The sequence below is a fragment of the Lithobates pipiens genome, unplaced genomic scaffold, assembly GCF_037356315.1.
Source record: "Lithobates pipiens isolate NorthernLeopardFrog02 unplaced genomic scaffold, aLitPip1_a1.2 Scaffold_18, whole genome shotgun sequence".
Lineage (NCBI taxonomy): Eukaryota > Metazoa > Chordata > Amphibia > Anura > Ranidae > Lithobates > Lithobates pipiens.
This window is the reverse complement of record NW_027507758.1, coordinates 363,197,572-363,225,449: the sequence shown is the minus strand read 5'-3', so window position 1 is coordinate 363,225,449 and position 27,878 is coordinate 363,197,572. Positions and strand designations below refer to the sequence as shown.

Genomic DNA, 27,878 nt, shown 5'->3' with positions numbered 1-27,878 from the left:
AACAACTTTTCAAGTTAAAGCACTTAGGAGAATGCTTTGGCACTCTCCTAATTCAAACAAGTTTCAACTTCCACTTTTAGCGGTTTGTGTTATTTGTGGATCAGTGAATCTTCAGCAGTTATGAAAGTGATGAAATGTGCAGGTGCAACTCCCTCTGCTCAGACAAAAAAAAAAAAAAAGGCAAAACATAGACACTTACCCCAATTCTCACTTCAAAATTCAAATTTCTCTTCTTTGGTGGCTAAAAGAAAGAAATATATATTGAGTATGCTAGTGAAAACAAAAAAAAATGGACAAAACCTTGAAACAGCAGCGACAATAGATCTTGAAGGCCAATAAAGCCCAGCATTGTCCTCCTAAAGAGGGGTCTAAATATTTTATGCAAATCAAAAGCTGCCAATCTGCCATGCCTTTCTGTAGAATTATGAATATAATTGTTAACATTCTATACATGAAAGCTACCTACTTGTTCAGAATAACACTGAAAAGCTAAAGAAGACTGATATTGCAGACTGCAACCTACTTAGTATAGAGATTAATCCATGGTCTAAACTGGAGGGGGTCAACCTTATACGGGTTAACATGAAAATGGGACCTAAAGTGGAGGTGTAAATCGTTAATCTTCCTCTTCTTTGGAACTTTGAAACTAAGCATTTCCCCATGCTGTGGTTTCTTCTTTTTCCTGAACACACACCTTCACATACACAAAGGGCTATAGAAGGATGCTTGAAAAAAAAAAAAAAAGTACTTTCAACTGAATTCTGAAGCTGATGCAAGGCTCCCTGGCAGTCTACAAAAATACTGTTGCAATGGATTTAGATTACATTCATTTACGTACTGTATAACTGTCAGCACCCCACTGGTGCTTCACAAATTCCTAGTAAAAGGGTCCAAGTTTGGGCGATTTCAGCATATTATACAAGAGTTTCACTGTACCTTAAAGAAGGTCCAAACCATCTGCAGAGTTTTATATATATATATATATATATATATATATATATATATATATATATATATATATATATATATATATATATATATATATATATATATATACATATATATATATATATATATATTAAATACTATTTATTTAAGAAAAATAAGAGGTCAAAACTATGGGGTTGATTTACTAAAGGCAAATAGACTTTGCCCTTTGCAAGTGCAGTTGCTCCAGGGATTAGTAAATGAGCAGAAGCTCTGATGACTTCCATCATCCAATCATGTGCAAGCAAAAATTTGTTTTTGTTTTTTCATTTTCCTTGCAGGTGATTGGGTATCCTTTGCAAAGTGGAGCCTTACCTCATTTACTTAGTTCCGGAGCAACTGCCCTTGCAGAGGGCAACTGCACTTTGCAAAGTGCAAAGTCGATTTGCCTTTAGTAAATCAACCCCTATATGTCTATGGGATCATGTTATTTATTTTAGTATAGGATACTTGCCAAATCCAAAACTTCAGTTCCTCATGTAACAAACTGTTTTCTTACTATGGTAAACTACTATACAAAGCCAATGCCACCACCGGCCTCAGTATCTCTGGGGAGTTAATAAACTGAGAAAGAAACTGTACTCATGACACAACAAAACTATTGTCACACTTCTTTTCCATAGAAATAAAAATACGCCCCCATGGTTTCACTCACTTCTTTGGCAGCCTAACTTTTCAAACAAACATGTTAAGTAAGGGAGATTGCATTTGAAGCCACAGAACCAATTTTCTCCATCTAGACATTAACCCTTTCTATGGCAGCTTACAAGCATCCTAATTGTAACTGTACAAAAAAACAATAATTGCAGGTATCATAAATAACCCAAATCATATTACCTGACACATAAGAGGCTGACAACAGTCTCCTGTGCACATGGATTTGCTGGTAGAGTATTAACTGATGTGCATCCCATTTTACCACTAAACATCACCTGCCCACAGATGCTATACATTAACATTGTTTTCTGCAGAGGAAAGGGGGTGGGCATTCCAGCCATATTATTCTGGGAAGTATTTGACTCAGACCTGGATTACTTAATCCATCCAACTCTGCTAGAGTAAACTTTCCAGGAAAGCCAACCTAGGACAGGCTTCCCACAGTCTGCATACATATACATACTGTATATCAATTCTTCACAGGCTCTAATGCATTTGGCAAAGTGTTCCTATTCTCAATTGCAGCAGCTCATGGGAACAATTTAGAAAACAACCTGCTGCAGGATAAAAGATTCTAACTGATTGTTATTGGTTGAACTAGATGGACTTCTGTCTTTTTCAATCAAACTAACTATGTAACTATTTTGGGGTCTGCACATTGGATGAATGAGGCTCAAAACAGCTTATTATGTTAGGTAATGCAGAATGATGATGATGATGTATGATTAAAGTCACCTATAGCAACAAGATTATGTTTAAACTGTAACTCTAGCCTTTTTTAGTTTTGAACAGAGTGGGAAAGTTTTAAAGCAGAGTTCCACTCAAAAATGGAACTTCAACTTTAAGTGCAAGTGACCCCCTGACATGCCACATCATTTTTTTGGATGGGGAACGGATACCGTCTTTTTGGGATCCAGCTCCCACTTCCTCCTGGGGCACCGCGGCGCGGGAAGGAAGTTCACCCCCCCTTATCACAGGTCCCAGATGCTTGCCCAGCCAGTCACTGTGCACAGCGTGTCTCGCGCATGTGCATGTGGTGCCTGGCTGTGAAGCCACAGCTGGGCGCCCACACTGACAATGCCAGTGCCACAGAGAGGAGGGGGAGAGGAGCGAGGCTTCGTTCGCCCGCATGGCTGTACCATGGGACAGGTGAGTGTCTGATTAATAAACGTCAGCAGCTACACTTTTTGTAGTTGCTGACTTTTATATGGGTGGAGCTCCACTTTAATAGCTTCTATCATTGTTTTATTGCTCTACTGAGATTTACTCTTCACTTCCAGTGATTGAGGAAGGTTGGGGTTAAAAGAAGAGGAAGTAAGGAGAAATCTCCCCAAAGGGAACACAGGTAACAATTCAAACCTTACTGTACATGTTTACAACTCCATCCAAAAGGTAAAACATATTCTGGCTGGAGTTCTACTTAATAGGCAGTAAAAGGTGAATTCTACTTGGTCCCCATGGTTAGTACAGGCTTCAGCTTTTTATCCAGGCCAATGCAGTATACATAGCAAACACTTAGGGGATGACTACTAAAACTGAGAGTGTAAAATTGTATGCAGCTCTGCATAGAAACCAATCAGCTTCCAGGTTTTGGGCCTCATGCACACTTAACGTTATAAAAACACCAATAGCTTTAGCTGTAGAAAGCTGTAGCATGATTTTTTTTTTAAATAGAACAAGCTGAAGTTAGAAACTGATTGGCTACACAGCTGCAGCAAATTTTGCACCCTCCAGTTTTAGTAAATCAACCCCCTAGTCTATGAAAAATGTATTATACATTTTTAAATATGGTCGTTTATTCGTTAACATTATTAGCATGTAATAGTAAATCAAGCCAGTCTTTTAGAGGAATTAACAAATCCACCAGTAGATGGCGATAAAAGAGCTCATATGTATAGACTGAAGTGCTTTGCTCAGTTTTGTCATGCCTAAAATGAATATTAAGCTCCAGAGCCAGAAATAAAACATCTGGGGAGAACCTCTTTCATTCTGCATTATTATATTTAATGTAATAGCTTTCCTCTGTACAACACAAGGCTGGAGAGACCTCTGTACTATCCAGAGCGGTTAATCCCTATGCAGCCAATAGGTTTCTCCGATATGTATATATAAAAAAGGCCCAAACAATATATTTTTCACTGCTGCTTATTTGGCGTTATCTTAAACTTTACTACAGTGATCTTGTCTCACATGTGCCGAACACACGTCATGTTCACTTCAAATATTATGCACAGTGCGATACTTAATTCAGACCTCAATGTACAAAAAGGTACATTTATGTAAACCGGTCCCCAGCTATGGGGTTGCAAACTGGATGACACACAACAATAACTAAATGCTGTATTGAATATTGTTAGCTGCAGCCATAAAACTGCTTTATTAGATATATGGTAGCCCAAAGAAGATTCATCAGAAACTGACAAAGACTTAAACTATCTAACACCACCAGCAATCATTCATATCTGCACAGTTAGCTATAGCTGCGAAGAAGCTTGCTATGGTTTCGGTGATGGGTCTCTACAAAGCCTCAGAGAAAGTGTAGGTGGCAGATCTTTCTAATGGAAGCAGTGGAGATTAGAAAGCAGAGTGGGATGTGTGATATCACTCAGTGTAATGTTTGTTTCATTATGAATGTAAAAAGAAGACTGCATGCTCTGAACACTCAAGACATACAGAGCCCTTTTATTTTCACTGGAATCAGTCTGCTCCTGCTAAGGTTCAATAGTAGTAAAGTCTTGATCCAATATTGTAAGTCCGGCAGTAAAAATGTTTAATACCCCAAGATTAAAAAAATAAAATAAAGAAGGGGGACCCCGTCAAAGCAAGAGTTAAAGTAGAAACGATTCAAGACGTAGACAGCGCTCATACCACCCAGACACTTCAAGGAAAAAGGAAGCGTTTACTTGATCTTAAACAGGCTGGCTTGGGAGTCTAATTTGGATGGCTTCTTCGTAGGGAGAGGAAATAAGGGCCGATTCTCCTAGTTTGCTTTCCAGCTGAGAATCACTTTCAAGTTCATTGGATTAATTATTTAAAAATACACAAGCCGCCTGGGATTTGTGACTGACAGAGAGATCTCCCTGCAATGTTACTCATTCCTTATTTAACCAACAACTTGTAACAGTACCAGAGAAGTGCCCGTTCCAAGGGTTACACTCACAGGAAAGCGCCGGACTGGTTAACCCTCTTGCCAAGCAGCCAAGAGAGATCAAGCGAAGACACAAGCCTGGGACACCTTATAGGAAGGTATGGCACTGGTTATGAGTGTACAGGAACAAATACAATTCCTCTATTGTAGGAATGCAGATGTTATATTCTATCAATAAATATACAAATATATATATCCATTTAGTCGTATCCAACTCTATTTGGGCCCGGCAATCTGCTGACTTTTTCAATAGAATTTTCTTGGCAAAGTAGGTCACCAAAATGAACGAGCTTGGGTTGAGTCTGAACCTGGAAGGAAGCTGTCAGTGCCAAGCCGCTCAGCTGCCGCTGGGGCATTCCTTGCCCTGCAGTTGGATGTAAACACAGAGGCAGGGATTCTCATGACATCATTGACCTAATATGGCCATATGTCTATATCAAAAGCATCTCCGTCCCTCTAAGCATCTGCGGTTTTAGGGTAGGGCAGACCCTACAGCTGATTAGGCTGGCACTGACAGCTTCCTTCCAGGTTCAGACTCAACCCAAGCTCACCCTTAGTCATCAGGTCTTTCTTCAACCTCCCTGCAGCTGCTTAGCTTGGGAATGTGATTACACATACTAGGACTCATTTAGACAGGAGCCATTTAACCTACCAACATGTCTTTAGAGCAGGTGTCTCCAAACTTTCCAAAGAAAGGGCCAGTTTACCGTCCTTCAGACTTTAGTTGTGCTGGACTGTGCAAAGTGGGAGTAAACAATACCCGATCTTTGGTATTAAGGGGAGAAATAGTTGGTGTCAGTGGGAGGAATAGTGTGCTAATGTTGGTGTCAGTGGCAGGAATAATGCCTCAAGGGCCGGATAAGGGCAAGCAAATGGCCTCTCGAGTTTGGAGACCAATGTTTTAGAGTGTGGGAGGAAACCTACTCAAGAACAGGGAGAACATAACCTACCCAAGAACAGGGAGAACATAACCTACCCAAGAACAGGGAGAACATAACCTACCCAAGAACAGGGAGAACATAACCTACCCAAGAACAGGTAGAACATAACCTACCCAAGAACAGGGAGAACATAACCTACCCAAGAACAGGGAGAACATAACCTATCCAAGTGCAGGGAGAACATCCATGCAGGGCAATAAATATAGCAACTAAAAAGAAGTTACTCTGTTTAAAATATTTTGGAAACTTCAGGAAAAAAAAACAACTAAAGGGAGCAATAATACTGTTTCATTAAATAAAAAACACAAAATGTAAACTAGCTACATGAAATATAAGTGCTGTATCTGGCTCCAGGGCCACCGTTTGAAGACCACTGCTTGTGGGAGGAAACCTACACAAGCACAGGCAGAGCATGCAAACTCCATCCAATATAGCAACTAAAAAAAGTTACTTTGTATTCTGAAAACCTCGGGAAAAACAACTAAAGCAAACAATAATAATGTTTCAGTAAATAAAAAACACAAAATGTAAACAAGCTACATAAAAAATAAGTGCTGCAGTTTGGAGACCACTGCTTTATAGTGTGGGAGGAAACCTACCCAAGAACAGAGAGAACATACAAACTTCACGCAGGACAATAAATACAGCAACTAAAAAAGTTACTCTGTTTAAATTATTATTTTTTCAATAATAAAGTACAATTTAAAACAGTAAGTTTGGAGTTTAAGTGATACACTTTATTGGCTAAAGAGTAGCCTTAAAAAAAAGGCAACATGGAAAATCCTAAACTATATATCTATTAATAGATATTTCTGTATCCAATGTCCTGTAGTTTTGACACTGCAGTGCTGACGTTTCGTAATAATCCCAATTCTGCAAGGCGAATATAAAAGCCTTTCTGTGCATCTGTACCACGACTTTGATTAATGTTGTGGAAATTATTAGGAACATACTTTTCAGGATTATATATTGTAAAAAAAAAACTCATGTATTTACACAGACATTCTTGAAATAGATGCCGTACATTCTTGTGCAGCACATCATTTCAGTTCCCACCGGTCTCCAGAAGGCCAAATGCCTTGTGCGTCCAGTGGGTGGCGCCAGCCCCACTCTTTTCGCTTTCTGGCATGCAGTTTCCATTATGGCTCAAAAAGTTGTTATTGGATAAACACACTCACACGGTCGCTCTTGTGTTTTGGCTTTCCTCGCTTTAAAAAAAGAAACATTTTTTTATGGCGTTTTGAATCTTGACACAACATGTGATTTTGTTTTTTTCCACCAAGTCACCCTGGCTCCAGAAGCTTGGCTGGGAAATAACAGTGTTGAAGTGAAATGGCTTGCGGAGCTGGCAGGGAGCTGCCTTGGAATGCATTAGCTAGTAGCACTGGGAAGAGACACCTCCTTTGTAATAGGACCTGAGCGGGCTCACTGACAGTGCCAAACACATTCCTAGCCTCCCAGGGATGACAGAAAGGGGATTTCTATTATGGGGACAGCTAACCTGTACTTCTCACTCTTTTTGTGGCTTGTGCCACCCAACCGGCTCCGCCACAGCGTAAACCCAAATCAATGGCACAGAGGCCAAGTCTAAATGTAGTCAGCCTTCCAGTAAGTGCCAGATAGCCCTGAGCAAAGCATACGATAGCCCACTCTCAAACTATCCGCTGTTATTAGCATGCCACATAATTCCCTTAAAGTTCAAATTAACTCTCAGTTCAAATCAGCTAAATACATTCTGGGTGCATCAAGACAAAAGTTCCTTCAGTTCTTTTATTTTCTAAAGCAGCCACAACCTAAATAGAAAAGCCTGTCCCCTGCCAACAGCTGCAAACTAGGAGCCTTATTCCTTTTATGTGAAAGCAGGAATCTCTCTGCTTCTTACTGAATGAAACCTATAACTTTGCAATCAGCAAAGCAAATGCCCCCTGCTGATTGGTTCTGGGGGTCAGACCTCTGCAGAGAGACTGCTGTTTCCACACAGAGAGCAAGAGACATTCTCTACAGCAAACTGGCAAGGAGAGGACTATACTGCTCAAATCGAAGGTGCTTTCTAAAAAGAAAAAAAACTGCAAGGGCTCTTTCTCCCAGGCATGGAGTTTATGTAGATATTGGGGTCTATGCATATATTGGGATCTATACAGATATTGTGGTCTATGCAGACATTGGGGGTCTGTGTAGATAATAGGATGTATGCGGAGGTGTATGCATATAGTGGAGTCTATTTAGACTTTAGGATCTATACAGATTTTGTAGTCTATGCAGAGTCGGGGGTCTATGCATATATTGGGATTTTTCTACAGATATTGTGGTCTATGCAGACATGGGGGGGGGGGGTCTATGTAGATTTGGAGGTCTATGTAGATATTAGGATCTATGTAGATGAATTACATTGGAGTTTATGTAGATATCAGGGTCTAAGCATATACTGGGATGTTTACAGATATTGTGGTCTATGCAGACATTGGGGGTCTTTGTAGATTTGGAGGTCTATGTAGATAAGGTCTATGCAGATTTGGGGATGTATGCATATATTAGAGGCTATGTAGATATTAGGGTCTATGCAGATTTGGGGGTGTATGCATGTATTGGAGTCTATGCAGACATTGGAGTTTATGTAGATATTGAGGTGTAAGCATATATTCACTGGGAACTATACAGATATTGTGGTCTATGCAGACTTTGGGGGGGTCTATGTAGATTTGGAGGTATTAGTGTGTGTGCATATATTGAAGTTTATGTAGATATTGGGGTGTATATATTGGAGTTTGTGTAGATATGGGGTGTATGTATATATTGGAATTTGTGTATATATTGGGGTGTATCTATATATTGGGGTGTATGTGTATATATATATATATATATATATATATATATATATATATATATATATATATATATTGGAGTTTGTGTAGATATTGGGGTGTATGTAGATATTGGGGTGTATCTTGGGATCTATACAGACATTGGGGGGATGGCAGAGAACAGAAGAGCAGACAGGAGAATTTGCATGCCTGACTGATGGAAGGATTTTGCTGAAACCCGAGCAAAGGCTAGCGCCTCATTGGAGCCTTCCAGCCAGTGCAGAGGAATGTGAATCCTCGGGTTAACCTGTGCGGAGCCGCAGGGATGTTAACCCTTCCCTGTCCCGGCTGAGTGCTCGGCGATCCCGGCTCTGTGGTTTCCCCTGCACGCTGCTGAAGGTTCAGAAAACAAGCGGCGTGTCTCTAAATTTAGCGAGTCACCGGGGAATGGGAAGCAGGGTGCAGAGCGCGCGGCGCCCGCCAGGGGTCGCCCCCTCCCCGGCCATCTCCCAGACAGATGTTATTTACCACGATCGGGCAGAGGGCTGAGTGTCACCCTGCACACAACACGACACCCCACAAACCTGCCCACCCGTCAATCTCCCGTGTTTATATCAATGTGGAATGTAGAATAAAGAAGGAGCACCCTGTATATATATATATATATATATATATATATATATATGGAGAGAGAGATCTATGTGTGACACCCCCCCCCCCCATGACACCTCCGCACCCCATCACCACACATGGGGCTCACTGCCTGACATATAAATTAGTGGGGTGCGGACATGGATGGCTTCCTCCAGGAATAGCGTGTGGATCCCGGCCAAGACACTTCACTGTGGGACGATGATTTACGAGGCTGGATGACGGTGCCAACTTCCTCCATAGTAAACAGACAGAGTACATAGAGAACCTTCCATCCTTCCACCTGATCCTCCATACACTGCACTGTCTAGACACGGGCACCCCCTCCCTCCCAAGAACCCCACAACTTCCACACAGGACCCGGGATGAGACATCTCATCAGCCCTACAACACAACACTCATCAACATCACAGCACACATGTCACCAGCACTGGGATCGATCAAATAGAAGAGATCACAGGGGGGGGGGAGAAGTGGTCAACCCTACAGCACACAAGTGATCAGCTTTAGAATCCACAAGCGATCAGCACTGGGATCTATCAAATATAAGGGATCAGCCCCAGACGAATAGAAGTTATCAGCACTGGGATCCAGTAAATAGAAGGGATCAGCCCCAGAAGAATAGAAGTGATCATCAGTGGGATTCATTAAATAGAAGGCATCAGCCCCAGAAGGGCAGAAGTGATCAGCACTGGGATCTATTAAATAGAAGGGATTAGCCCCCGAAGGACAGAAGTGATCAGCACTGGGATCTATTAAATATAAGGGATCAGCCCCAGAAGAATAGAAGTTATCAGCACTGGGAGCCTGGGAGCCCAGTAAATAGAAGGGATCAGCCCCAGAAGGGCACAAGCGATCAGCACTGGGATCTATTAAATAGAAGGGATCAGCCCCAGAAGGACAGAAGTGATCAGCACTGGGATCTATTAAATAGAAAAGATCACATGGAATGAGAAGTGATCAACCCTACAGCACACACGTGATCAGCTTTAGAATCCAGAAGTGATCAGCACTGGGATCTATTAAACAGAAGAGACCGGCCCCAGAAGGATATAAGTGATCAGCACTGGGATCTATTACATAGAAGAGATCAGCCCCAGAAGGATATAAGTGATCAGCACTGGGATCTATTACACAGAAGTGATCAGCCTCAGAATACAAGACAGATCCACCCTACAGCACACAAGAGATCACCTGCACCGGAATCTATACAAACAAAAAGATCAGATCTCTAAAAAGATCAGCCCTCTAAAATCACAGAGATCAGCGCTGGAGCACATAGCACCGATCACAAGTCCAATAACATATAGCAGAGATCAGCCCTAGAATAGAAAAGTCATCATCCCTAGAAAACACAAGTCATATCAGACTGAGAAAACAAGGAGAGACGATCGGTGTCATCGATACCACTGATCATCCCTGGAATAAAAAAGTGATCATTCCTATGCCTCACACAGCATGACGATCTCTCTAATATAGCAGTGAGGATCGGTGGCACGCACAGGTGGCACCGATCACTCCTAGAATATAATAGTGATCATCCTATAACAGTGATCATCCCTAGACTAAAAAAAAAAAAAAGTAATCAATCCTAAAGTAATAAGTCCTATACCATATAACGTGATGGTCCGTCTAATATAGCAGTGACGATCGGTGTCATAGATAGCAGTGATCAGCCCTAAATTACAATAGTGAGCATCCCTAGAATAAAATGTGATCAGTCCTATAAAAAAAAGTCTAACATACAACAGTGGGGATCGGTGTACTGGATAGCAGTGATCAGTCCTATAATACAATAGTGATCAGTCCTATGATATAACAGTGATCAGTCCTATAATATCAGTCCTATAATACAACAGTGATCAGTCCTATAATATAACAGTGATCAGTCCTATAAAACAACAATGATCAGTTCTTGAATAAATTGTGATCAGTCCTATAAAAGTCATATAACAGAGTGATGACCGGTGTCATAGACAGCAGTGATCAGTCCTATAAAAGTCCACTAACACAGAACAGTGATGATCGGTGTACTGCATAGCAGTGATCGGTGGTATACTAGTGATCAGTGGTATAATAGTGATCGGTGGTATAAAAGTGCTGTGAGATATATGAGCGGTGATCGGTGTGGTAGGAAAGTGCTGGGTGGCATGGCCGGTGTATATTAGAGGAAGGCAGACAGACATAGAGAGGCGGCATGCAGACATCCCGGGAAATGTCCCCAGCGCTCAGTGTGTCATGTCACAGAGGAGAGAATTGTAGAATAGGGGAGACAAGAGAAGGTAGAAGGAGCAGACATGGAGAGCTGACGACTTCAGCAAGTGACAAGCTGTAATAAAAAAAAAAGTGAATTAAAAAGAAAAGCGGATCACCTGGTCGGGCTTTCCTAGAAAATCCTTGCATCACCACTTCTAAGAACCCCCAGTTCTAAGAATCAACAGGGCTCAATTCTCGGAATTTTAGCTTCTGATCTTACCATTATAAAGAGGCGGGGGAGGACCGAGTGTCCGCCAGCCAACCCCTTTCCCTTCTCTCTCGTCCTTCCCGCTCCTCACACGGCTCCCCTTCTCCTTCCACGCACATTCCCCGGGCACCACAAAAAATGCCCGATATCGGGGGGCCCGCTTGTTTGGGGGGTGCTCCAGGGGAAAGGCATTTGGCATTTCTCGGCCTCCCCTTGGCAGCTTGGTACGGTCCGGCTGGACGGATCACGTGGGGTGTCTTAGGCTCTGACGTAGGCTTTTAACTTGGAAGGACAGCCCAGAAATTCTGAGAACTAATTTGCTATTCTGTGACATAAGAGAAGGGAGAGAATTGTAGGAAATGTGCGCTCCCCGGCATCCCTGCGGACGTGCTCGCTCCCTGCGCGCGGGGCTGTGTTGTGCGCATGTGCGGAGGGTTAGACACAGGCCGCTTCATGCGGAATAGGGCCAGCTCACGCTACTAGTGCCCCATAGACGTTGTTTGACACCTGTCACCAGAAGGAAAACTACTGTAGCTCGTGTGTCCCATTCACACTGCAACGCAGCACCAAAAAGGTTTCATTGCCACTTGTATAGACTTTTATTAAAGCAGAACATTACCCATAACAACCTGATAAAAAGGAACTTTTTTTTAAGCAAGGAACTAACATTCCACATTAATTATTCTCCCAACATTAGTGTGTGCTGAAAATGGTCTCCAGTATTGCCCCTGTTAATTCTTGCTAGAGGCTGCCATTTGGCCGAAGCCCAGAGAACCCGAGCAGCAGTAAATCTTAAGCTGGAAATTAACCCATTAATTTAACCGCTTCACCCCCGGAAGATTCTACCCCATTCCTAACCAGAGCACTTTTTGCAATTCGGCACTGCGTCGCTTTATCTGACAATTACGCGGTCGTGCGATGTTGCACCCAAACAGAATTGACATGCTTTTTTTCCCCACAAATAGAACTTTGTTTTGGTGGTATTTGATCACCTCTACGGTTAAATTTTTTTGCGCAATAAAGAAAAAAAAAAAAGACTCAATTTTGAAAAAAACGCATTATTCTTTACTTTTTGCTATAAATATCCCCCAAAAATATATAAAAAAAGGATATTTTTCTCAGTTTAGGCCGATACGTATTCTTCTACGTATATATTGATTGGTTTGCGCAAAAGTTATATCGTCTAGAAAATAGGGGATAGATTTATAGCATTATTATTTTTTTTAATAGTTATTTTTTTTACTAGTAATGGCGGCGATCAGTGGTTTGTATCATGACTGCGACATTATGGCGGACACGTCGGACAATTTTGACACATTTTTGGGACCATTGGCATTAATTGAGTGATCACTGCGCTTAAAAATGCATTGATTACTGTAAAATTGTCACGGGCAGTGACGGGGTTAACACTAGGGGGCAGTCAAGGGGTTAAGTGTGTGCTACTTTATGCTCTAACTGAGAGGGGGAGGAACTGTGCAGGAAAGGTAACAGATTGCAGTTCATACTCTGTAGCCTCCTGCAGCACATACGTGCGCCCCCTATTGGCCACAGGGTGAAGCGACGTTGCATAACGTAGTTTTGCCCAGCCGTGCCATTCTGGTCAGCATGTGTTTAACAAATACAATCCTGGAATGCCAGGATCGCTAACTGTAACATTGGCTTGTGTCCTCAACCAAACTGTCAAACCATCAAATGTCTGGTGTCATAAATGATCACATGTGCAGCACCATGCCAGTTGCAGATCAAACAGAAGCCGCTTCCTTTTCTGTAAAGGAGAGGAAGGTTTAATTCCGCTTTAAGGTTGTCAGTTGATCAGCCTCTAAAAACTCTGCCTAAAAATGGAGAGCAACTGAGCATTAGATCCGCACGATTAATCATTAAGAATCGTTATCGCGATTTTTTTCCCGTTGCGATCTTGACAAAGTATTTCCCAATTCTTTCTATGCAGAGAATTCTCTCTGTTCTGCTAAAGCCGACAGCTGTCAAAAGAAAGGGGAAAAAAAAAAAAAACAGGGCAGTCTGCGAAGAATCACTACATTCTTTAGCAGTGGAACTTAAGTATAAACTAAAAATGTATTCTTTAGATCAAAGGAATAAACTTTGGTGTGTAAATGAGGGAAGTTTGACTACACTAAACCTTTTTTTGACATTTGTTGGTTTCAAGTTAAAATCTTTTTTTTTTTTGCTAGAAAATTACTTAGAACCCCCAAACATTATATATATATATATATATATATATATATATATATATATATATACACACATATGTATAAATAGGGGCTAAACACACAAAAACACCTGAAAAATAACCAAATATGCTCAGGTGTGAATTGGGTCTATACAATACATTTTTTGGTCCCTACAGACTTCAATGGAAGCACCTAAAAACATGCCTAACACATGGCTCCACATTGTCCCTGATTTTGATGGACTGTCTCTGATTTCAAGGAATTGTCCCGGATTTCGAGGGACTGTCTCTGATTTCGAGGGACTGTCCCTGATTTTGAGGGACTGTCTCTGATTTCGAGGGACTGTCCCTGATTTTGAGGGACTGTCTCTGATTTCGAGGGACTGTCCCTGATTTTGAGGGACTGTCTCTGATTTCGAGGGACTGTCTCTCATTTCAAGGGATTGTCCCTGATTTCGAGGGACTGTCTCTGATTTCGAGGGACTGTCCCTGATTTTGAGGGACTGTCTCTGATTTCAAGGGATTGTCCCGGATTTCGAGGGACTGTCTCTGATTTCGAGGGACTGTCCCTGATTTTGAGGGACTGTCTCTGATTTCGAGGGACTGTCTCTCATTTCAAGGAATTGTCCCTGATTTCGAGGGACTGTCTCTGATTTCAAAGGAATGTCTCAGATGTGGAAGAATTGGAAGAATTTTCCCTCATTTTGGTCTGATCCATATAGTTGTATATAAAATGCACTTTCATCTTTCAAAAAGTGTTTCCCGATGCTATACCTTTCATCCAGTTTCTAAACTGCTACATTTGTAACATTTAAAAGCCAGTATAAAGGAATAGTAGTGGTAAAAAATAAGCACTTGTGGGTTTAACCAATCATTTTTTTTGTATAATTCTCCTTTAAGGGGGTGTGGCAAGGGGTGTGTCCTATGCCTATATACTTTTGCTAATAGGTGTCCCTTGTTCCCAACTTAAAGAGGAGGGCCAGTTTAAAAAAAAAATAATTAAAAGTCAGCAGCTGCAAACACTGTAGCTGCTGACTTAATAAGCACACTTACCTGTCCAGGGCGCCCGCGATGTCTGACCCGTCCCTCGGCTCTCGGGTACCGGCGCCGCCATTTTGGCTAAGGGAAACAGGCAGTGTAGCCTTGCGGCTTCACTGCCTGTTTCCTACTGCGCATGCGCGAGTCGCACAGCGCTTTGTGAACGGGGCGCGCTGTGTTCTGGGACACAGTTCCCAGAACACAGCGCGACCCATTACCCAGAAGACGCAGCACAGAGGAGAGAAGACAGAAGATCTCTGCGGAGGAGGAAGAGACAGATTATGATGATGTGTCTAGCAACAGGCATTTCTGGTAAGTTAAAAAAAAAATAGTTTTCATTTTTTTTTGGATTTTATTCTAATTTTTAATGTATTTTTTTTTTCAGGGTGGCCCTCCACTTTAAAAAGTTGAGGGGTCTGCCTAATATACATTTGTCATGCTTCTCCTAGTACCTAGCTTTCTATTGGCTAAAACAAAACACTCAAGTCCTAAAACATCTGTATTAACATTCGGAACACTCCACACTTGCTGTGCACTTGGAAGTGCAGTCGCTGTAGATCCAAGGGGGACATGCAAGGAAAATAAAAAACAGCATTTTAGCTTGCCCATGATTGGATGATAAAATCAGCAGAGCTTCCCCTCATTTCAGATCTTCCCCACTTTAACAACTGCACTTCCCAGTGCACTTTCATTGCACTTGTAGTGCAGAGTGGATTTGCCTTTAGTAAACCAACCCCCAACGTAACAACCCTAACTGATCAGCAGTGAGCGGAATTCAGTTCTGCACATGCGCAGCACCACTCTAAGGCAGACGTGGACGAGCGAGGAGCGCGCACCTCTGCAGGGGTTCTGGGGATGCCGTATTTCCCACAGCACCGGATCCTGTTCTGTACTGTGTGTTGCACATAATCCACTTTCTGCACCCAGCACACAGGGGGACACTGCATAATGCAAACAAATAAAAGGCTTTCTTTTCAATATTCACCAGATGCCATCTTTTCTATGAACGCCCATGTCCTAGGCAAGGGGCCAGTGTCAGGTCTGTGCCCCACACAAGCTGCTTTTGGGGTCCTATCTGCTCCCCCTCCCCCCCAACCCATGTGCAATTTTCAACCTGGACTAGGAGCAAATCCTGCTGGATCTCTATTGGACACCTTGCATGGGAAGAACGGATTCTTGTTTTATATTGGCAGATTTTTTTTTTTTTTTTTATTATTTTTTTTGTAGGTACATTCATTTCTTGAAGCATCCGGCCTTTTCATTTCTAGGGGGCATATGTTACTTTTCAGCTGTTTCAGAGGACTCTCTTGGCATCTTTTATTCCTTGGACTAAAGTGGTATGGTATTGTGGCATTTGTTCTATTTATTTACACAAATATAATGACATATTTTGGAGTTTTTTGTGTCAAGGTAATGTACATTTATTTAAAAAATGTGTAAAGACTCTGGATGTTTATTATTATTATTATTATTACTGTGAATGTCATGTTTGTGTGTTGGTTTGGACCTTTCCGTCACAATCAGATCCCTGCCTGGTTGAGGACACTCATTGAAAGCCATAGAAATTGGCCTGGAAAGTTTACATAGAAGCTAACCTCCAACAACCCCAGCTCTCAAAGCGTATGTTTGGTTGCATAGGTGGGGTTGAATGTCTACAGGAAATATACATTGATTGCTCTGTAACATAATAATACAAGTCAGGTTTCCCTCCCCTTATTGCATTGGCTTCTAGAGAGGACTGTGGAAGCAGCAGCCCATAGACTGATGGACTGAGAAGAAGCAGCACTACTCTTACCATCAGTAGCCAGAAACAGGATTATAGCCCTACTAATCAGATTGACCACGGTTTATTGTGGCTGTCTGTGTCTATAGCATGGCAGCATTAAAAAGTGACACCATTGCATGCTACGTTTGTATTTATTTATTTATTTATTTAGAGGATATCAAACGTTCTGTATTTTATAGTCTGACATACCGGAAAAGGTTATTTTGTTTCTTTTTTATTCCTGCAGAAATCTGCACAGTGCCTGCAGAAGCTTATTTTTATTAGGTATACATTCATTCTTTTTGGTTTTTTTTGGTTTTTAAATAGTAGTAGTTAGTTACATCCAACTAGACTTGTTCTGTTATGTTAATGTGATGACTATTAGCTATATTTAATGACCTGGATAAATGGGAACCTTCACAGACGTGATTTAAAAAGAAAAAAAAACAATGCCAAAGACAGCCCAGTATAGGAATAATGGATGGGATGCTTTTTTTTTTTTACTTCCACTGTTTACAATAAACATTTTATCCCAATACCCTGTTCATTTTTTATTACCATACTGACTTACTGATATTACTATTACTATTATTGTAAATGTATTTGGTAAACTGTAAGCAATGATGGCCACCCGGTTCTGAAATTGTCCCTTATTCAATGTTAAAGTGTTATCCCGATACCCTGCTGATTTTTTCTATCACTAGGCATACCCCACTTTTAAGTACACAATGGGGTTTAGTTACTAAAGCTAGAAAGTGCAAAATCCGGCTCACTTGTGCATAGAACCCAATGAGCTTCTAACCCCAGCTTGTTCAATTAAGCTTTGGTAATAAAACCTGGAAGCTCATTGGTTTCTATGCAGAAGTGAGCCTGATTTTTCCCTTATTAGCTTTAGTAAATAAACCCCATTGTGTACTTAAAAGTGGGGTATGCCTGTACTGACTTACTGGTAATATTGTAAATGTATTTGTTAAAATGTAAGCAACGATGGCCGTCCGGTCCTGAAATTGTCCCTTAATCAATGTTAAAATGTTATCTCAATTCCCGTGTTTATTATTTTTATCACTATACTGACCTACTGATATCAATGTAAATGTATTTGTTATGTCTTTAAGCTGTGATGACACTCCTGTTCTAAAACGATGCCTTATTTCACGTTAAAATGTTACCATTCTTAATTACACCCATACAAAAGAAGCATTCCTTTTTCTTTCTGTTCCTTTCTAAAATTCTTAAACTGGCCTCACATTATACAATTTTCTTGTTCAGTTTTCTTTAGATTTACCTTCAACTATGTAATGCAAGGGCCTGATTGCATACAAACTGAAAGGTCTGACCTCATATTATATGCCTTAATATAATATATAGGAACTGAATGTAAAATCTTGCTTGACAGGTGCAGTAATTAATATGGTAGAAGATTATCTGTGAATCCCAATGTAATACATGTAACTTGTCGTTGAAAATATACATGCTAATCATGTTATGAACCTCTGTAGCCTAAAAAAAGCAGTTTATTGATTTATTAAGAGCCAATAACAATATTACTGAACCAAAAGATCTTTTAGTATATTAAAATGCATATCTTTGTAGGAAAAAAATAAATAAAATATACAAGCTGATCATGTTATGAACCTCTGTAGCCTAAGAAAAGAGCTTATTGATTTATTAAGAGGCAGTAACAATATTGCTGAACCAAAAGATCTTTTAGTATAATAAAATGCCTATCTTTGTAGAAAAAAAAAGAAAAGAAAAAAAAAAAGGAAAGAAAATATTCATGCTGATCATGCATGCAGCGAGTATAATTCACCGTAGCATGTATTTACTTTTTTCATTTCTAGTAACCTCCTTTGAACCTGACTTTGTTACTGCCTTCAGATTAGGATGAACCTGGCTGTTTCAGTAACTAGCCCCGTCTTGATAACCAAAAGCATGTAACGAGTGTAAACTGGTTATACAAGCTGTATTTCATTACCTGCCCAAATGTTAGTATTTTAGCTAGGCCCTAGTACAGCCTCAAGGCTCATCTGGCATGTGATAGGCTGTGTGGATGCAGTAGTGTTTTGGCCTTTTTTTTTTTTTTTACGTGACCTACTTTTGAACAACTCGGCAGAGCACGCTTAAGTTGTTAAAGGCCCAACATCCAGTGAGTGTGCAGGTAGCACGTATGTCTGATTTCTTCCCAGACTATACAAAGTAGAATGCCCATCATAGCTGTACCCTACTTAAGCCTGGTGACCCAATTTATTCAAAGAAGGTAGAACATTTTAATGCTTGTTTCAGAAGACAAGAGTGACGCTCTACTATGAGTTGAGCAATTTAACCCTTATATAACAGTGAACACATCGACAAGTATGCTCAGTGTTTGCTATTGCATGAATACCTGTTGATAGTATAATGTTGCAAGCTATATGTTTATATGTTTTTGTAGCAAAGTGCAATATAAAGTGTCCTGTTCGATATTGCTCTATGGCACATCTGACAACTCATACATGTCCCCGGCTTAATGCCACCTGAGTATGTGTCTTGTTTCAATGCCCTTCTCGCTCATGATCCTATTGCCGAAGATTTAAGCTGTTTCTGATCCTTGTACCAAGTAGAATATAATAGACAAGCCCTGGTACTTTTCCATTGAGAACAACTGTTGCTTGATTTGTTTGTACCCTGCATGTAGAAGCCTTTCACATTACATTCCAGTCATGGGTGCATTCCCATGGGTCCTAAGCCATAACACAGCTTCTGCCCTGAATCTTCACTTACTGCTTTCCACCCATTTCATTACAAAATACCCCACTGCTAATCCTGGTTAATCAATAACAATAGCCAAGACCGGTCAATTTTTAACTCATCATACAGAGTGCAAAGTCTAACTATTACAAGAGCTGCACCAGCTGCACACTACAATTCATGGGTATGCAGAACCTGCCAAAAAAGTTCTGCGTTGTGCTATAATCTAACATTAGAAAAGACTTCTTGAAAATTCTGAATCAATTAGTGGTGTATAAAAAAAAGAGGAAGTGTCAATCACCGAAGAATGCATTACAATACCCAAGCAGCTTTTGCATCAGCACTTAGCAGACACTGATTATGAAGTTTTCTTTCCTTAAAGACACTATACTTATATAAAGATCACCTAAATAATGTGATGTTCTTTTATACTACTACAGAACACCACAAAATGTTTTGTCACTTTTTAAAAATTTTTAAATTATTAATACTGCTACCACCATGACCACTGCTGGGTATAATAGGAAATAACTTTTGCACCATCACCTAGTAGACTACTTTCAGATGGGGTGATGTCACAGTCAAGTCATCCCACCTGTGCTTAGCACTATTCATTGTTCCCCTAATCATATCTAAGCCATTTGTTTCTATACTGTGACAGAGCTACTTTCACTTGAACAGTTGTGATTAGCTATGGTGGCATTTAAACAGTGTAAGAACCCTGGCTGTAAAACAAAATGCATACTAATATTATTGTTAACATTATGTTGCATTAGGAGGTATAATGGCAAATGAAATCCAATTTGAGACTCTGTATAACATGTGATGAAGATGCTGCAAATAAATAAAGAAAAAAATAAAATATTATATACATATACATCATATGCATTCTAAATTATTCTCCAATGAAAAAAATATCTGAAATTACTTACAGCATCAATTTGGTTATGTGGCACTGTGGTATATATATATATATATATATATATATATATATATATATATATATATATATATATATATATATATATATATATAGGAGACTAGTGACAGTGAACAAAATAATAACATGAAAATCAGGTCACACTGTATAACAGGATGACCAGTTGCCAGCTGCCGCACTGCGGTCCATATATATATATATATATATATATATATATATATATATATATATAATATATATTATAAATATATTTATTATATATATTTATATTTTTATATATATTCTGTATATGTGAGATCAGGGACATTGATCATGAAAAATCATAAGACCAGTGACAATGGCCATGAGAATCATGTCACACTGTAAAGCAGGATGGCAAGTTGTTGCACTGTGGTCCATGTATATATATAAATACATTGGGGCTATATAAGTCATAATCATAATATATATCTATATATATGCGAGAACAGTGACAATGAACATGAAACATCATGAGACCAGTGACAATGAACTTGTAATGTTTAACAAAATGACAAGTTGTTGAAAAGTAGATAAAAATTGTAATATCTTATTTAGGAATATTTTTTGCAATTTAATCACTGTAGCGCCATATATATTTATTTAAAAAAAAAGTAAAATATTTTTGGAGAAGGTTAAATCTTTACAAATAACTCTGGTTGGCAATGGTAATAATAACTACGAGGGCTTGACAGAATCAGACTTAACTGGAAAATCAAAGCACGCAAAATAAATATTCCTAATATTCCAACTAGTTTAACTGGTTTCTCAAGTCTGTTATTAATGCTTACATGCACGATTTATACATATTTATTGTAGGTAATCTCTGTCAAATTTATATAAAACCAAATAAACTGCTATTCCACAGCTAAAAATAGATTATGTTATTTTACATTTTATTACATGTCAGCTAATCCCAATATTAGACGTGAACATTATTTATAGTAGAAATAACTTTTCTCCAGCATAGACGACACAGCCAAATCATCCTTGCTGATTTCTTGTGGATTGGTACATAGTTTCATACAAATAGTGTATATTTGTAGTTATATGATACTACTAATATTTTTCAGCTGAGAACATTTAAACACTCACTTCATTCCAAGAGATCTAGAGCTATCCTAAAATTAGATTAGACTTCCAATAACTACAGTGTTAATCCATGTGTATTATGGGATAGTTGGGGGGGGGGGGGGGGTAAAGAATCGCAATGCTCAGAAAACAATAAAGTGTAAAGATGGACAAAATCAAAAATGACATATATGATACAGCCTGTCAATAGCATTACCACAGCAGTCTTTGTTTTTCAGAATTCGCCGTAACATACTTTTATTATCTGTTGGTAATGCCAGTAACTCTGTTACTTTTTAGCTTCCTTTACTAGACCGAGAAGTCCAGCAAAAGTGGCCGTCAGAGTGTTTAGACAAACCATTTAACACTTACAACGGTCAGCTTTTAGTCATTTGTTTAAAACATTTATCCCAAAAGCAAACACACCTGTTGCTGTAACTGCTTTAAGGTGTTAGCCGGGGTTCAGCTTTAATTAATTGGACACCTAATACTACCATACTAGTCCATCTAATACTACCCTTTCCACTGGTTAACAATGCTACTGTCGGAGGGTTGCTAAGTTGTCCCTCCGTAGATACATGAGGGAGTGAACATAGCCACCCTAAGACAGGAAAAGGCTGATTTACTAAAGGCAGTAGGCTGTTCATTTTACAAGAAAAGTTGCACAAGGGAATTTTCTTTACATCTTAGTTAATGCGGTGATATTTCACTTTGCAAAGAAAGCATTTTTGCTTGTACATTATTGCATGATGGAAGTCAGCAGCACTTCACTTAATTCACCAAGCTCTGGGCAAAATTCACTTGCAAAGTGCAACTTCCCAGTATTGCACGATGGAAGTCAGCAGCACTTCACCTCATTCACTAAGCTCTGGGGAAAATTCCCTTGCAAAGTGCAACTTCCCTGTATTGCATGATGGAAGTCAGCAGCACTTCACTTCATTCACCAAGCTCTGGGGAAAATTCCCTTGCAAAGTGCAACTTCCCAGTATTGCATGATGGAAGTCAGCAGTACTTCACCTCGTTCACTAAGCTCTGGGGAAAATCCCCCTTGCAAAGTGCAACTTCCCTTGCAATTGAACAATCTATTAGTTGCCTTTAGTAAATCAACCCTGACGTGTCTGGATCAGCAGTTGAAAATAATGGGAAAGAAGCCTGAAAAATGAAAACTAATGTATCCACCACATCCGAGGATTGAGCTTGAATACCTTAAAGCGGGGTTCCACCCTAAAGTGGAACTTCCGCTGATCGGAACCCTCCCCCCCTCCGGTGTCACAATTGGCACCTTTCAGGGGGGTGCAGATACCTGTCAAAGACAGGTATTTACACCCACTTCCAGGCATAGACTCCTGTGGGAGTCAATGCCATTTCCTGTCCTGCCGCGCTGTCTGATGGGACACACACGGGTCTCAGAGACATCGCAGAGAATTCCTATTGTGCTGCCCGACTCGCGTATGCGCAGTAGGGAACCGGGAAGTGAAGCCGATTCGCTTCACTTCCTGATTCCCTCCCCTAGAATGGTGGCGGCAGCAGCCGAGAGCCGAGCGATCGATCGGCCTCGGCTGTCGGCATCGCTGGACTCCGTGACAGGTGAGTGTCCATTTATTAAAAGTCAGCAGCTGTAGTATTTGTAGTTGCTGGCTTTTAATATTTTTTTCCGCAGTACAGTCCCGCTTTAAGTTATTTTTTTGGGTTTACACACACTTTAGGATTGACGTATGTCTATGTTTTGACATAAATATGTCCTAATAATTAAAAAATGTATCATTTGTGAGTAAGGGGCTAGACTAATTTACTGAAGACCCAAGCAAGCCTCCTCCTTAGATATGTATTTTTATCTGTAGCCATTTATCTGCATGTACAAGTCTCCTATACATACACATTTAAGCACAAACATTCTTGAAGCGCAAATATGTCTATTTTGAGTCTTTTTATATTATTGAGATTCATGCTATAACTTAACACGGGAATTTAAGGCAGGTTAGCTATGCAAAGCATGCTGCCTTTTCTGTGTTTTAGTACTCTGCTTTGCATCATGTCATGTCTACTGTAACAGACATGCTTTGCAGACAATGCACTTTGATAAATTTAGACAAGAGGGCCATAATGGCCAAACAGAGATTATCTTGCTTGCTTTGCCTTGTTATCTAAACTTTATCAGATCTCGCTTGTGCACTGTCTAAGAATTGTGGGGGTGGCTATTAGGAGCTGTTTATTAGCTTCATGTTAAGTCATTTTCTTTTTCAGTCATCAGTGATATTATAATTGGATTTGTGTCATTTCTGTTGCCTTGCACACACATGGCTTTGCAGAGTAAATGCAGCATTCTTGCAGTACACACGTCCAGAAATATTTGAGTGCATTGCTAAGTGAATTAATATGAAAGGAGTTCCCTTGTTTCATTCTACGTACCTTTAGTCCAGTGCTTAGGAAATGCAGATAAAGCACATTTTACTACTAGTCTTTATCTGCAGATAACACTTGTACATGTGAATACGTGGTTGACACTTCAATTTATTCTTCGATTATTATTATGCAGGGATTTATATAATGCCAATGGTATATATCAAGCAATCAAAAAATAACTCTTATATGCCATTGACTAGTTTGAGTGCAGGAATATTACTGGTCGACTTTATTTAGATAAGTGATCCTGTCTATATATGAAATAAATAGGTGCCATTTCACAGAAATACTCATAAGGGGTTATTTACTAAAACAGGAACAACCAGAATCTGGTGCAGCTATGCATAGTAACCAATCATCTTCTAACTCCAGATTGTTCAAGTAAGCTTTAACAATAAAACCTAGAAACGGATTGGTTACTATCAGGGGCGAACTGACCATTCAGCCACTCGGGCACTGCCCGAGGGCCCCAGGCCACTAGGGGGCCCATCAAGGTTGCCAGCCTCAGTAAAACCAGGGACAGTATGTAAAAATATGTGTTTTTTTTACATCTACCTCTGAAATGTCCATTAACGACATCCTTTTGGTCTAAAAATCCAGAGATTATAGCTGCCCCAGGTCTCCAGTACATTCTCAGCCAATAGAAACATATCTGTGTATACTGTGTGTACATGTATGTGTAACCTGTGTGATTGTATACTGTGTGTATGTGTTTGTGCTTGGGGGCCCCATAATCTCCTATTGCCCGGGTGCCCCATAATCTCCTATTGCCCGGGGGCCCCATCAGGCATGTACTGGCCATTGAGACTACAGGGAGTTTCCCGGTGGGCCGATGGCTCAGTGGGCTGGTTTCAGTGACAAAGTAATGGCTGTGCGGCTCGCCCTCAACTTCACGCAGTGATGTGAGAAAGATGAGAAAAATACAAAGGAGAATAACTGAAATAATAAAAGAGGTTAGTGAGGACTCCTTATGTTATGCTACTTTTTTTTTTGCACAATTGCGTATAGTTTTATAAACGGTTTTTGTGCTTCTTTGCAAAATTAAAGTGGGCTGGTCTGGATGAAGTCCAGGACCAAATTTTTGTCCCAGTCCAGCTCTGGGCCCCATGAGTTGTCAGTCTGCCCCTGGTTACTATGTAGAGCTGCACCACATTTCCATGTGCACCAGTTTTAGTAAATATTGCACATAGGGTTTTATTTACTAAAGGCAAATCCACTTTGCACTGAAAGTTAATTAAAGTCGCTGTAGATTTGAGGGGGACATTATAAAATCAGCAGAGCTTCCACTCATTTCAGATCTACCCCTTAGATTTAGAGCGACTGCACTTCCAAGTGCACTTGCAGTGCCAAAGTGGATTTACCTTTCATAAATAACCCCCATAGTCACAAATGGGACACCGCTGTTTATGTTGGCACCATCTCAAACATTGTGACATGATTCCAGCACATTGTTTTGTCATTAGACATGACAATGGGTAGCTCAAAGATGCAATGCAGCATATAGCAATATAGCAATTACACATAATTTTGCATATTGCACAAAGTGACGGAATTAATGATATGAACTTGTGGTCCTTTCATATGTTCAGTCAGTGCAGGGAATTTAAAGAGGAAGTAAACCCTGATGGGTTTACTTCCTCTTTCATTCCCTGCAAAGGCAAAGCATAATGGACTACTATGCATCGCGTAGTAGCCCATTATGTGTCACTTACCTGACACAGGAGCCAGCGAAGTCACCGCTGTCCCCTGTAGTCCGGCGCATCCATCTTTTCGGTGGGGTCTCGCAGCTCCGCCGCTGTCATTCGGCGGAGCCGCGATGACGTCACTCCCGCGCATGTGCACGGGAGCCGACACGCGCGGCAGCTCCGTTGTTGGAAATGCGCACTCAGTGCGCCTGAGCGCCGCTGTCTACGGCGCATGCGCCGTAGACAGCGGTGTCTGTCTTCGGGCAAATATCTCCTAAACCGTATAGGTTTAGGAGATATTTCTTGGACCTACAGGTAAGCCTTAATCTAGGCTTACCTGTAGGTCAAAGTGGTTTGTAAGGGTTTACAACCACTTTAACTGCTACGAATTACCGGATGCTTGATGCAAACACAAGTTAGCTTCACTTTAGTAAATCAGCCCCAAATTTTTAGGTAGCCAGCTAGAACTACGAAACCTGTCTGTTATTACAGCTGCACCACTAAAAGATATTGAATTCTTCTTGCTTGTTGCCTGTTATGCTCTGCCACATAAGTGTTTGGTTTTTTTTTGGAGACGCCATCAATAAATCTAGAAAGTATAATCCTGTTTCATGAAAACAGTCCTTCTTGCAAAAAAATTACAAATCAAATGAGGTAAAATCCCAAAGGGTTGATTGACTAAGGCCCCATTCACACCTGAGCGTTTTGTAGCTTGAAGCTACAAAACACTGGAGGGAAAAAATCTTTTATTCTCAATGGAGATGGTTGGTCCACTCCAAGTTGACCGAAACTGAACGCCTGAAGCTCAAACAAGTTCTGGGCCCTTTTTTGTCGCTCGAATCGGGCAGATTTGGGCGTTTTTCTTCTTTTTACATTGGTGACCTTATGCCCTGCACAAAATCGCAGCAAAACTCAGTAAAAAATGCTGCGAAATCGTGGTAGAAACGCTGAAAAAATTGCGGTAAAATCACACAATTTTCTGCCTGAAAACACTATGCTCAGGTGTGAATGGGGCCTAAAGGAATAGAGTTTGTCTACTTGGCTGTGAATGTTCACTTAGTTTAGTGAATAAGGTAACGTTGTGTTCACTCTAAATATCTTGTTATGTGAATAGGAAAAAAAAAAATCCGGATTTGTCCAACATGACGGAATGATTGACGTGAATGCAGCTTTGTCTTATTCAATAAGCTAAGTGAACGTTCGCTCTGCAGACTAAACTTTCTAACTTCTTTTGTAAATCAATCATCATGTGTCAGATGGCTGCAGTTATGTCACACGCTTTACACCCATGATGTCAAACAGTTTATATTAGATTAACTATATCAGAATTTGCTGAATGGGATCTCTTTATGGCAGTGTGCTTAGAGGTTCTTTATCAGTAGCATAGCTAGATATGGTGGGGGCTCTTAGCAAAGTCATAAGGCATTCTAACCTCCATCGTAAATAAAATTACTACCACTACTGTTACCCATGCCTTTCTAAAACAGTAACTAACAACATTGCACATGTATTCCCTTACATAACAATCTGATAGGGGGTACATAAACTATATGCTTTTATTGTGTCAAGCCCTATTTACTGTGCTGCCTTAATAAATGACTATGTAGCCCAGAATTTCCAGTATCTTTTTACTGCTTAGCCCCAGAGAAGTCAGGTGGTCTTGGAATGTTAGTTATCCTGCTTCAATTTGTATTATAGCTGACATGTGCAAAGCTACAAAATGGGAGTTACATCATAGCATATGTCGTAATGTAAACCTATAGTGACAAAAAATACATAGGCTGCCATTGTTGACATTATTTGAAAAAAAATGATGGCTGCTGTTTTCAGCTTTATTTGAAAAGGCTGGTTGCCTGGTTGTTGCTAACTTTAAGGCTTCTAATCTCTGATTTTAAACAAGTATGCAGAAAGTAAAACTCAAGTGAAGTTATAGGTTGGGGTTGTTGCCATTTGTTTGTACTGTTGGTCAAGTAAAGTTAGAACTACTCATTTGCGTACTTGTTTCAGTCAGTGTCTCAAAAAGTAATGAGTACAGTTAGTCAATAAGAGCCAGGCACTTAGCTTTTTCATGAGTAGAAGTAAGCAATGGCAAGCTCCATGTTTCTCTCACTGCAGTTTTACTTTGATTGACAGAGCCAGTGTTTAATTCATTATGCTTAACATCCCTGGCGGTATTCCCGAGTCTGGCTCGGGGTGAGATTTCAGTACCAAAAGCGGTAACCCCCGAGCCACACTTGGGATCTCATCGCAGGATCCATGTAGAGGTTACTTACCTTTTCCTCATCGCAGGATCCATGTAGAGACTACTTACCTTGTCCTCTGGATCCCGCGATGTCTCCCCGCTGTGATATGCGAGCCACCATGTCTCTCTCGATCTGTCACAGTGCTGGGCTC

General features: G+C 40.4%; 1 protein-coding gene and 1 long non-coding RNA gene across 6 annotated transcripts in view; one reads left to right on the top strand and one right to left on the bottom strand.

Moving 5' to 3' along the window:
• Window positions 1-27,878, bottom strand: part of BCL6 (BCL6 transcription repressor) — a 111,822-nt gene that overhangs the window by 12,204 nt on the left and 71,740 nt on the right. For 3 of the 5 annotated variants that reach the window (XM_077487564.1, XM_077487567.1, XM_077487565.1), the window contains one exon: window positions 200-241. The gene's annotated coding sequence lies outside the window, so the exon portion shown is untranslated. Of the gene's footprint in view, window positions 1-199; window positions 242-11,557; window positions 11,895-27,878 lie in introns of those variants that run through there. The other 2 variants (XM_077487566.1, XM_077487563.1) reach the window with 2 other exon arrangements.
• LOC143988188 (uncharacterized) lies at window positions 3,681-20,244 on the top strand. Its single transcript, XR_013276783.1, has 2 exons — window positions 3,681-4,890; window positions 15,261-20,244. It is a non-coding gene; the product is annotated as an uncharacterized LOC143988188 (long non-coding RNA).